We start from the raw sequence: 10,127 nt of genomic DNA, 5'->3' as shown, positions 1-10,127 counted from the left end.
CCACCAAATGTGTTCAAATTTATATGTCTTTTATGATTTCAGGGTACTCTTTGCTTCAGCTAAGGCCAGTCCTTCCCCCACCACCCTGGTTGTGAACTCCTTGCTTTGTGGTCACTGTAATATTTGGGCGGGGGGCGGGGGGGAGACAGGGAGGAAAAGTGACGATAGTCCATATGTCCCTGGCATCTATTCAGAGCAGTGTGCACAATGTAACGCCCTTTTGTAAGAAATGTTTTAGATTTTTAAAATAAATTTAGTGAACCTATTTTTGGTGGTCATTTGTTTTTTAAGACGGTCATTTTTCAAATGGCTGAATTCCCCTCAACCTGTCCCCAAACTAAACACTAAGTTTAATTTTCAGTCCTCTGTTGGATATAAATAAATGCATCTCTTCTTGGACTTAGGCAAAATATCTTGACACATTCAGTTCTGGTGATTTCAAAGTCCATTGCTTGGGAGGAAATTCCACCACACACTCATGCTTATAATAAGTTGGGGATTTTTGTTTGTTTTTGCAAATGCCTGCCCCTACCTTGCAACAATTTTCTGTTTGTAATTGTGAAGAACCAAGGTGGGGAGCAATACAACAGATGGAGTAGTTGGTATAAGTATGTACTAGAAGCCTAATTAATGGCGGCAAGTTTTATTAATCAGAATAATACTTGGTTATGGAAGTGACTGATGCTAAATAAATTCTGATTCTTTTTTATTAGATAATTTTTCTCCTATAGACTTAAACCATCAGCTTGGTAGTGTATATTAGTTAAACTTTGTAAAAAAAAATTATATATATTCTTGCTTTTCCATTGTATGCAAATTGAAAGAAAAAGATGTACCACTTCCCTGTTCTATGTTGGATCATGTAGGAAATGTTTGTCAACAATTCAAAAAAAGACGAAAAAAGTTCCTGTGGATTTTTGTATAGTATCTTGGCATTTGTATTGATAGTTAAAAGTTCACTTCCAAATAAAACTCTCATAATTCTAGATTTGATGTGGGTTTGAACAAGGGTTGATTGACACCTGTAAAATTTGTTAAAACATTCCTCTTATAAGGACATACAATAATCTTAAATTATAAAAAAAATTATTTCCTTTTGAATGAGCATTGCACTTAAAACATTTAACAATTAGTATATGCTTATTTTAGAAAAAAAGCTTGTGCAATAAAAAGAAAAAAGTATGCTCACTATATCATCTATATTCATCTATAACCACTGCTAATATCTTGATGTCTATCCTTCTGGACTTTATATTCTATTATAGATCTTAAAACAAAATTACATTATAAAGAAGTGCTACTAAATGATATCCTTTTAAAACTTAATATACTGGGAACATTTTTCTTTTTTGTTATTTTTTTTAAATTAGATTCCTTTGCAGGAATAAACAGAAGAGATTCAACAGCTGCTAGATCAGCAGAAGGAAGAAGAGTTTACTGTAAGTATGCCTGGCACTAAGGGATACAGGATCCATGAGACCCTAGAAGGGACACTTGGCAGCAGAAGCTTGAGAAGCTCCCTCTAGGGTTCCACCGCTAAAGTGACTACACATCAATGTGTATTGGGGCGGCGCTCTCTTCTTTATACTGACAGGCTTCCCTGCCATACGTTTTTTTGTTGTTGTTGTTGTTTTTTCCGGTACACGGGCCTCTCACTGTTGTGGCCTCTCCCGTTGCGGAGCACAGGCTCCGGACGCGCAGGCTCAGCGGCCATGGCTTACGGGCCCAGCCGCTCCGCGGCACGTGGGATCCTCCCGGACCGGGGCACGAACCCGTGTCCCCTGCATCGGCAGGCGGACTCCCAACAACTGCGCCACCAGGGAAACCCCATACATATCTTTTTCAGGTCCTTGTAGCTTCTGCTTTTTCAGTTTCTTCTTTCCCGTGACTTCAACCTATCAAAACCTTTGGCTTTTTGGTGACCCACTATTACCCTTCTAGCCTCTCCTTATCTGGTGGAGTTTCACCTTTAGCCTCACTCTGTCAACCACTTAAATCTCTCTGCAGTTTCCATTTCAGGTTCACAAGACTGAGGTTCCAATAGATCCTGATAGACTCCTTAGGGATGGGACTCTTGTGTCAGGACTTCAGATACGTTAGTGGTTAAGAGACTGGCTGTCCTCGGGCCAGATGTCTGCCCACTCCTGGTCTGTTTGGTTGTGTCCTGCCCTTGCCCCACAGCCCGCGCTTTATCCTTTCCTATAAAATGTCTCTGGTTAGAGTTGTGGTGCCCTGTTGTGGAAACTTTAGGTATTACAGTCACCATAATTTTCCTCTAGAATTGTTTTCAAATTACGGGTGCGTTACTTTAGGATGATAAAATCAACTAGAGGCTGACAACCAGAATTTTAAGAATGGAATAGTGTGGAATGGAATGGAACAGAACAGAATGGAACTGAACACAAAGGAACAAAACAGAATAGTATAGCATAGAATAGAACAGAATATATGAGTGCATAGTACATCTTATGAGTGAGTATTGTTTCATGAAACTTATTTCAGATGTGTGTGTGTATAAAACAACATATATGATATTCAAAAAAATTTACAAACTGGCGTGACACAGGAATAGACACCCACAGTAAATAACTAGTACAATTGAACTGGTGGGAGACAGCTGACCCTCAACCTGTTATGGATGGGCATGGTTGTGATAAACGTGTTTATTTCTTAATATCAGTCATGTCAAAAGAATTTGAAAGACATTGTTCTAGAACTCAATAAAGTTATACATCAAAATTTTAATGAGTGTGTCCTATTTGTACAAATGTGCTATAATTCATGCAACCTACTGGTCCTGTCTCTTTTTTATTTTTCCCTTCTCTTTACTCACAAGGAATACGAAACAGTCCCACCACTATGAGAGGCCCTAAGTGATTTGGATACACTCTTAGGACACAGCTCTCTTGCATGTGACACACACATTCATTCTCTCCAACCCTCCTTCCTTCCATTCTTCTCCTCCTGCTCCTTCATCCCCCCGCCCCCCCATCTCACACAGACACACACACACACACATTGAGCATTACTGTTTTTAACCATTTTCCTATTACTGTCTGTTTAGATCGGCTCTTCCATTTACTGGGTGTGTGACCAGGTGACTTAAGCTCTCTGTGCCTCAGTCCTTCATCTGTAAAATGGGCATGATAATAACAACAGTACCTTCCCCTCAGAGTTGTCTGGGAGGGCTGAATGAATCAACCTATGTAAAGTGCTCAGACGAGTGTCTACGACATAGTAAATACTCAATTCAATGTTAGCACTTATCATTCTTTAGATTGTGTCCAGTTTTTCACAATTACAAGTAAAAATATTGATTCAATGAATACTTCTGTAGCGAAATCTTTGGAAACAGACTTTATTAAGTCTACTTAGGGAAATAGCATTGCTAGGTGAAATATGTACATTTTTAAGGTTTTTTTAAAGAATTTTGCTATATTATCTACCTGACAGGATCTTCTACCACCAATGTTTGAGAGCCCATTTCCCAGAAACTCTAGTCAACACTAGGTGTTATGATTTAAAACAAAAAGTCCTGGCAATTTGATTGGGAAATAACGATATCCATTATTGTATAAATTTGCTTCTCTTTGATCACAAGTGACATAGAATAATTTTTCAAGTGCTTATTCGTCATTTATATTGACTCTCCAGCAGAGCACGTTGAGAGTGTGTCTTGATGTTGAGTTACTTTTACATGTGATTATGTCCCCATTAATCTGTGAAAGTCTCACTTTTGAATCTTCCACTGTAGCTGAGCACATGTCCTGCACACAACTGGTCCCAATACATCTTAGTTGAATAAAGTATCACAGTCACCACATCTGATTTCTGCAATGGATTTTTGAGCAGAATTCTCCAGCAGTCAGAAAACATCAGATTGATCTACTCCGGACTATCTTAACATGGCCTTGGGCAAAGGGAGGCGGTGTCCTGCCTTTGTGTGTCTGAGAATTGGATGATTACATAAGAGCATTTAAATACATTTCTTTTTTATTACTGCTTCTCTCTGGGGGTTATTTGTCCAAATGTTCCCCTTCTCAAAGAAAAGAGAATTGTTTTCATCTGTGAGACTATGCAAAGACTATAGTTCCAAATGGGACGGCCTTTTCATCATCGAAAAATGTGTATAAAGCAACTACTGTGTGCTACGCATGGAAAAGGTGTGTGTGAGCGTGCGTGTGTGTGTGTGTGTGCGTGAGCGAGGGCAGGAATGGGTATGTGTACAACGTACAAAAAACATGCTCTTCCTGCAGGAAATTAGCCTTTAGTTGGTGAAGGAAGTAACATAGCGTAGAGAGGATGATGCTGAAGGGCATCCAGAAATTGACATTCGATACCCAGGCAGCTCGAACTTACTTTGTCAACTTGGGCAAGTCCCTTAACCTCTCTGCGCTTTAGTTTCTTTACCTGGGAAATTAAGAACAATGCAATTGTGTTTCTAACAACCTCCTGCGAGCTATAGGGTGTAAGAGGGTAAAGGGATGGGATGAGAGAGACACAGTAAGACTCCTAAGTGGTCATTGTCATGCAGTGAGAGAAGGGCCAGGCAAGGGAGAAAGGCTTAAGGGGAAAATGGCATGTCCAGGTGAGGCGATCCAGGAGGATTTGTGTTGAAGTTAGAATCTGAACTGACCTGCACAGTAGAGGGTGTGGGAAGCAAAATTGGGGAAACAGCATGAGCAAAGAGCAAAAGCCAAGGTGAAAAATTGCCAGACTTATCCACGGAAGGAGAAAGAGCAGTTTGGCTGGAACAGCGGCTTCATGCAAGTATTCACTGAGATTTCACTGGAAGAATGAAAGTGTTGTCGGGGAGGGCCGTGACCAAGCACAGGAGCTCACCCTCAGGGCTGCGGGCCACTTGCAGGAAGAGTGTCTCAGGATTTCCAGGAGCACCGGGTTGAGAGAGGAGCGTGCGTGGGTCTGTTAGTGCACGTGGTCGGGTAAGAGTGAGAGGGGGCAGCAGGGCGTGGAAGGGCTCTTCTGTGACACGGCTTTGTCATTTCAGCTATGAGTCCTGGGTTGACTTGAAGGTTTTTGAACGGAGTCAACGCAGAGCAGTGTTTTAGGGCAACTAACCTGGGGGAAATACAGAGTAGGCTGGAGAAATAAGAGATTGGAGGAGGGAAGTCAGTTAGGAGGCTATTAGACTCTGCAAGGCCTCATGCCAAACTTTGGGTCCTGGCAGTGAACACGAAGAAGTTATGGCTACCAGAGCTGGTTGTGAGGAATGGCTGATAGAAAATTCCCCACAGGAAGCTGGTGACACAGACCCTGAAGGTGGAGGAGGTGAGGAAAGTGTCCAGTGAAGGGCAGAGAGTGGAATCACAAAACAGGGAAGGAGAAAGGAGGAGAAACACTTTCTCCTCTGAGCTGAGGAAGATTTCCAAAAGGAGGAGAAGGCGGTCACGCCTTTGTTTTTTTCTTTCTTTTCAGGAAAGTCTGGTGCAGTGGGAGGTGATCTCCGGCAGTGGTTCGGGCAGGAGTTTTGCAGTCAGACAGACGTAGAATGCTTTTTAGTCACAGATTTTTAGTTAGTGGCTCCATCACTGACGGAAGGGATGATGATCACCAAGTTACTTTGAATCTAGTTATGCTTCTGTTTCCTCATCTGTAAATGCAGATGTTAATGAAAACTTCTGACTAGGTCCCTTGTGAGAATATTCCCCCAGAGCAAAGATAATAAACAATAGCTATTGGTCAAACTATAATTATTATTTTCATGTATTTCTATTTTTATATGTACTGAGAGCGTAACCACAGAACTAGCCCAAACTAGCCCTATTCTGAGTTGTTCTTTAGAGACAACAGAAACAAACTATAAGTCATGCAGCCAAAGTATACATAGAGGAGACAATTTTGACCTCAAACAAGACCTGGAACCAAAATTTCTCCCCTCACGGAACCAAAGGACCAGACATGACCTGAACCTGAGCACAGGAACCCTTTCAGAAACGAATGGTCCACTGTCCAGGAAGATCCGGTGCTGAAGCCCCGTTCCCGCACCTGACCATAAATGGCCTGCCATTCCAAAGCCTGCCAATCAAAACCTGCCTGCCAGCATTTCCTCATACCAACCCCCTCGCCTAACTCTGTAACGGGTAAGGGAATCCCAGATGGGGAGAGAGATCTGAGGTTTGTCTCCTGTCTCCTGACTCGGCCGCCCTGCAATAAAGCCTCTTCTCCCTGCAAAGAGCATTCCCTTGGCATTGGTATCTGGCCATGAAGCCCACTCGCTCCTGTACAAGGATTGAAGGGGTTCAATGTTGTGGCTGGAGGCTAAAAAGTGGTGAGGATTAGATAACCGTGAGGGGAAAGGAAAAGGAAGGGAGACATTTTGTGATCAAACATCTGATTTCTCCTTTTTTCTCTATGTCTCATTAAAAATTTTTTATTAAAGAAATTTTCAAATACAAATGAATCTGTATACAAAACAGAAACAGACTCACAGATATAGAAAACAGACTTGTAGTTACCAAAGGGGAGAGGGAGGAGAGGGATAATTTTAGGAGTATGGGATTAACAGATACAAACTGCTATACATAAAATGGAGAAGCAACAAGGATCTACTGTATAGCACAGAGAACTGTACCCAATATCTTGTAATGACCTATAATGGAACATAACCTGCAACAAACAAACAAACCACAAATCACCATGCTCTCTATACCTGAAACGTAACACAATGTTTTGAGTCAACTATACTTCAAAAAAAACTAAGAAAAAAAGGTAAAGAAAATTTCAAACACAAAAGTAGAAAGAGTAGTATAATGAACCCCTTTGTACTGAACACCCAGCTTCAACATTTTGCCAACCTTGTATTATTATTTTTGGATGAAATTATTTTAAAGCAAATCTCAGATATGATTTCTTGTAATCTTTTTAAAAGAACATGAAAATCAATTCCCAGCAGTATTATGGATGAGCTATCTTTTATATTCTTTTATTTTTCCAATTATTTATTTATTTATTTATTTTATTTTTGGCTGCGTTGTGTCTTTGTTGCTGTGCGCGGGCTTTCTCTAGTTGCAGCGAGCGGGGGCTACTCTTTGTTGCGGTGCACGGGCTCCTCATTGCGGTGGCTTCTCTTGTTGCAGAGCTCGGGCTCTAGGCGCATGGGCTTCGGTAGTTGTGGCACTTGGGCTCAGCAGTTGTGGCTCACGGGCTCCAGAGCACAGGCTCAGTAGTTGTGGCTCATGGGGCTTAGTTGCTCTGTGGCATGTGGGATCTCCCTGGACCAGGGCTCAAACCCATGTCCCCTGCATTGGCAGGCAGATTCTTAACCACTGAGCCACCAGGGAAGTCCCAAGCTATCTTTAAGAAACACTCCACTAGTTTTTTTTTTTATGCTGAATTAAATAAGGGAAAAAACTTAAAATGCATTGAAGAGTTAGCAAGCAAGAAAGGACTTCTCAGAGTCAAAAAGCTAAGTAAAACTAAAAATAAGAGAAGTATGCAAAGAACTAAAACTGGTTTTCACCTTGAGGATTTTAACTTAACCCAGCTGGGCATGAGTTTCCATTCTTGGTGGTTTCTAAGGATTCAGGGGACAGTGCCCCAAGCCCAGGATCCACACAAGGCTGGGAGCATAATAAGAGATTTCTATTTTCCCACATTTATGCTGGGTTTGTTTTTGTAGGTCTTTTTCTTCTCTTGTGTTTCCCACTTAGAGAAGTTCCTTTAGCATTTGTTGTAGAGCTGGTTTGGTGGTGCTGAATTCTCTTAGCTTTTGCTTGTCTGTAAAGCTTTTGATTTCTCTGTCAAATCTGAATGAGATCATTGCTGGATAGAGTACTCTTGGTTGTAGGTTCTTCCCTTTCATCACTTTAAATATGTCATGCCACTCTCTTCTGGCTTGTAGAGTTTCTGCTGAGAAATCAGCTGTTAACCTTATGGGAGTTCCCTTGTATGTTGTCATTTTTCCCTTGTTGCTTTTAATAATTTTGCTTTGTCTTTAATTTTTCTCAGTTTGATTGCTATGTGTCTTGGCGTGTTTCTCCTTAGATTTATTGTGCCTGGGACTCCCTGTGCTTCCTGGACTTGGGTAGCTATTTCCCTTCCCATGTTGGGGAAGTTTTCGATTATAACCTCTTCAAATATTTTCTCTGGTCCTTTCTCTCTTCTCCTTCTGGGACACCCATAATGCAAATGTTGGTGCATTTAATGTTGTCCGAGAGGTCTCTTAGGCTGTCTTCATTACTTTTCATTCTTTTTTTAAAATTCTGTTCCAAGGTAGTGAATTCTACCTTCTGTCTTCCAGGTCACTTATCCATTCTTCTGCCTCAATTATTCTGCTATTGATTCCTTCTAGTGTATTTTTCATTTCAGTCATTGTATTGTTCATCTCTGTTTGTTTGTTCTTTAATTCTTCTATGTGTTTTTTCTTTAATTCTTCTAGGTCTTTGTTAAACATTTGTTGCATCTTCTTGATCTTTGCCTCCATTCTTTTTCCGAGGTCCTGGATCATCTTCACTATTATTTTTCTGAATCCTTTTTCTGGAAGGTTGCCTATCTCCCAGCTTCATTTAGTTGTTTTTCTGGAGTTTTATCTTGTTCCTTCATCTGGTATATGGTCCCCTGCCTTTTCATTTTATCTATCTTTTGGTGAATGTGGTTTCCGTTCCATAGGCTGCAGGATTGTAGTTCTTGCTTCTGCTGTCTGCCCTCTGGTGGATGAGGTTATCTAAGAGGCTTGTGCAAGCTTCCTGATGGGAGGGACTGGTGGTGGGTAGAGCTGGGTGTTGCTCTGGTGGGCAGAGCTCAGTAAAACTTTGATCCACTTGTCTGCTGATGGTTGGGGCTGAGTTCCCTCCCTGTTGGTTGTTTGCCCTGAGGTGACCCAACACTGGAGCCTACCCGGCTCTTTGGTGGGGTTAATGGTGGACTCCAGGAGGGCTCACGCCAAGGAATACTTCCCAGAACTTCTGCTGCCAGTGTCCTTGTCCCCGTGGTGAACCACAGCCACCCCCTGCCTCTGCAGGAGACCCTCCAACACTAGCAGGTAGGTCTGGTTCAGTCTCCCGTGGGGTCACTGCTCCTTCCCCTGGGTCCCAATGCACACACTATTTTGTGTGTGCCCTTCAAGAGTGTATTCTCTGTTTCCTGCAGTCCTGTCTAAGTCCTGCAATCAAATCCTGCTAGCCTTCAAAGTCTGATTCTCTGGGAATTCCTCCTCCCATTGCCAGACCCCCAGGTTGGGAAGCCTGATGTGGGGCTCAGAACCTTCACTCCAGTGGTTGGACTTCTGTGGTATGATTGCTCTCCAGTTTGTGAGTCATCCATCCAGCGCTTATGGGATTTGATTTTATTGTGATTGGCCCCTCCTACCGTCTCACTGCGGCTTCTCCTTTGTCTTTGGATGTGGGGTATGTTTTCTGGTTAATTCCAGTGTCTTCCTGTCGATCATTGTTCAGCAGTTTGCTGTGATTCTGGTGCTCTCACAAGAGGGAGTGAGCGCACGTCCTTCTACTTTGCCATCTTCTGTTTAGGCTTAATTCTCTGTTTCCATGGAAACAGTATTTCTTTATTCTTTCAGAAGCACCTTTAGAAAAATGACCTGACTGCCTTTATTTTTAAGCTCTTCTCAAAATGAAAATTTGTTCCAACACGGATCCTGAAGGTTCAGCAAAACTGTTTATGAATGACTGGTTTTATTTCATTTTTTTCCAGCTTTATGGAGGTATAATTGACCAATAAAAAGTGTATATATTTAGAGTATACAACTTGATGATTTAGTATGTATACATTGTGAATGATTACCACAATCAAGTTAATTAATACATCCATCACCTCACATAGTTACTTTATTTTCTTTTTGTTTCTTTTTTTTTGGCAGTGAGAACACTTAAGATCTGCTTTCTTAGCGAATTTCAAGTATACGATACAATATTATTAACTATAGTCACCATGTTGTGAGATCCCCAGAATAAGTTCATCTTGTAACTGAAAGCTTGACTAGTTTTGGAAGCATCCCTTGAAGTTTTAGAAATTCCTATTAATTAAATAGCTATCTCTGGTCTCAAGTGTTCCTTTCATATTTAAACTCTGTACAGTTATGTTATTTTTTTTCCTTAAGAGATATAGGCTGCTTCTCTCCTTTATTTGAACCTCCTTTTATTATCCTAAAA

This window comes from Neophocaena asiaeorientalis, unplaced genomic scaffold, assembly GCF_003031525.2.
Source record: "Neophocaena asiaeorientalis asiaeorientalis breed wild unplaced genomic scaffold, Neophocaena_asiaeorientalis_V1.1 scaffold89, whole genome shotgun sequence".
In the NCBI taxonomy this organism is placed as follows: domain Eukaryota; kingdom Metazoa; phylum Chordata; class Mammalia; order Artiodactyla; family Phocoenidae; genus Neophocaena; species Neophocaena asiaeorientalis.
The sequence above is the reverse complement of the archived record's forward strand: the minus strand, read 5'-3'. Positions refer to the sequence as shown.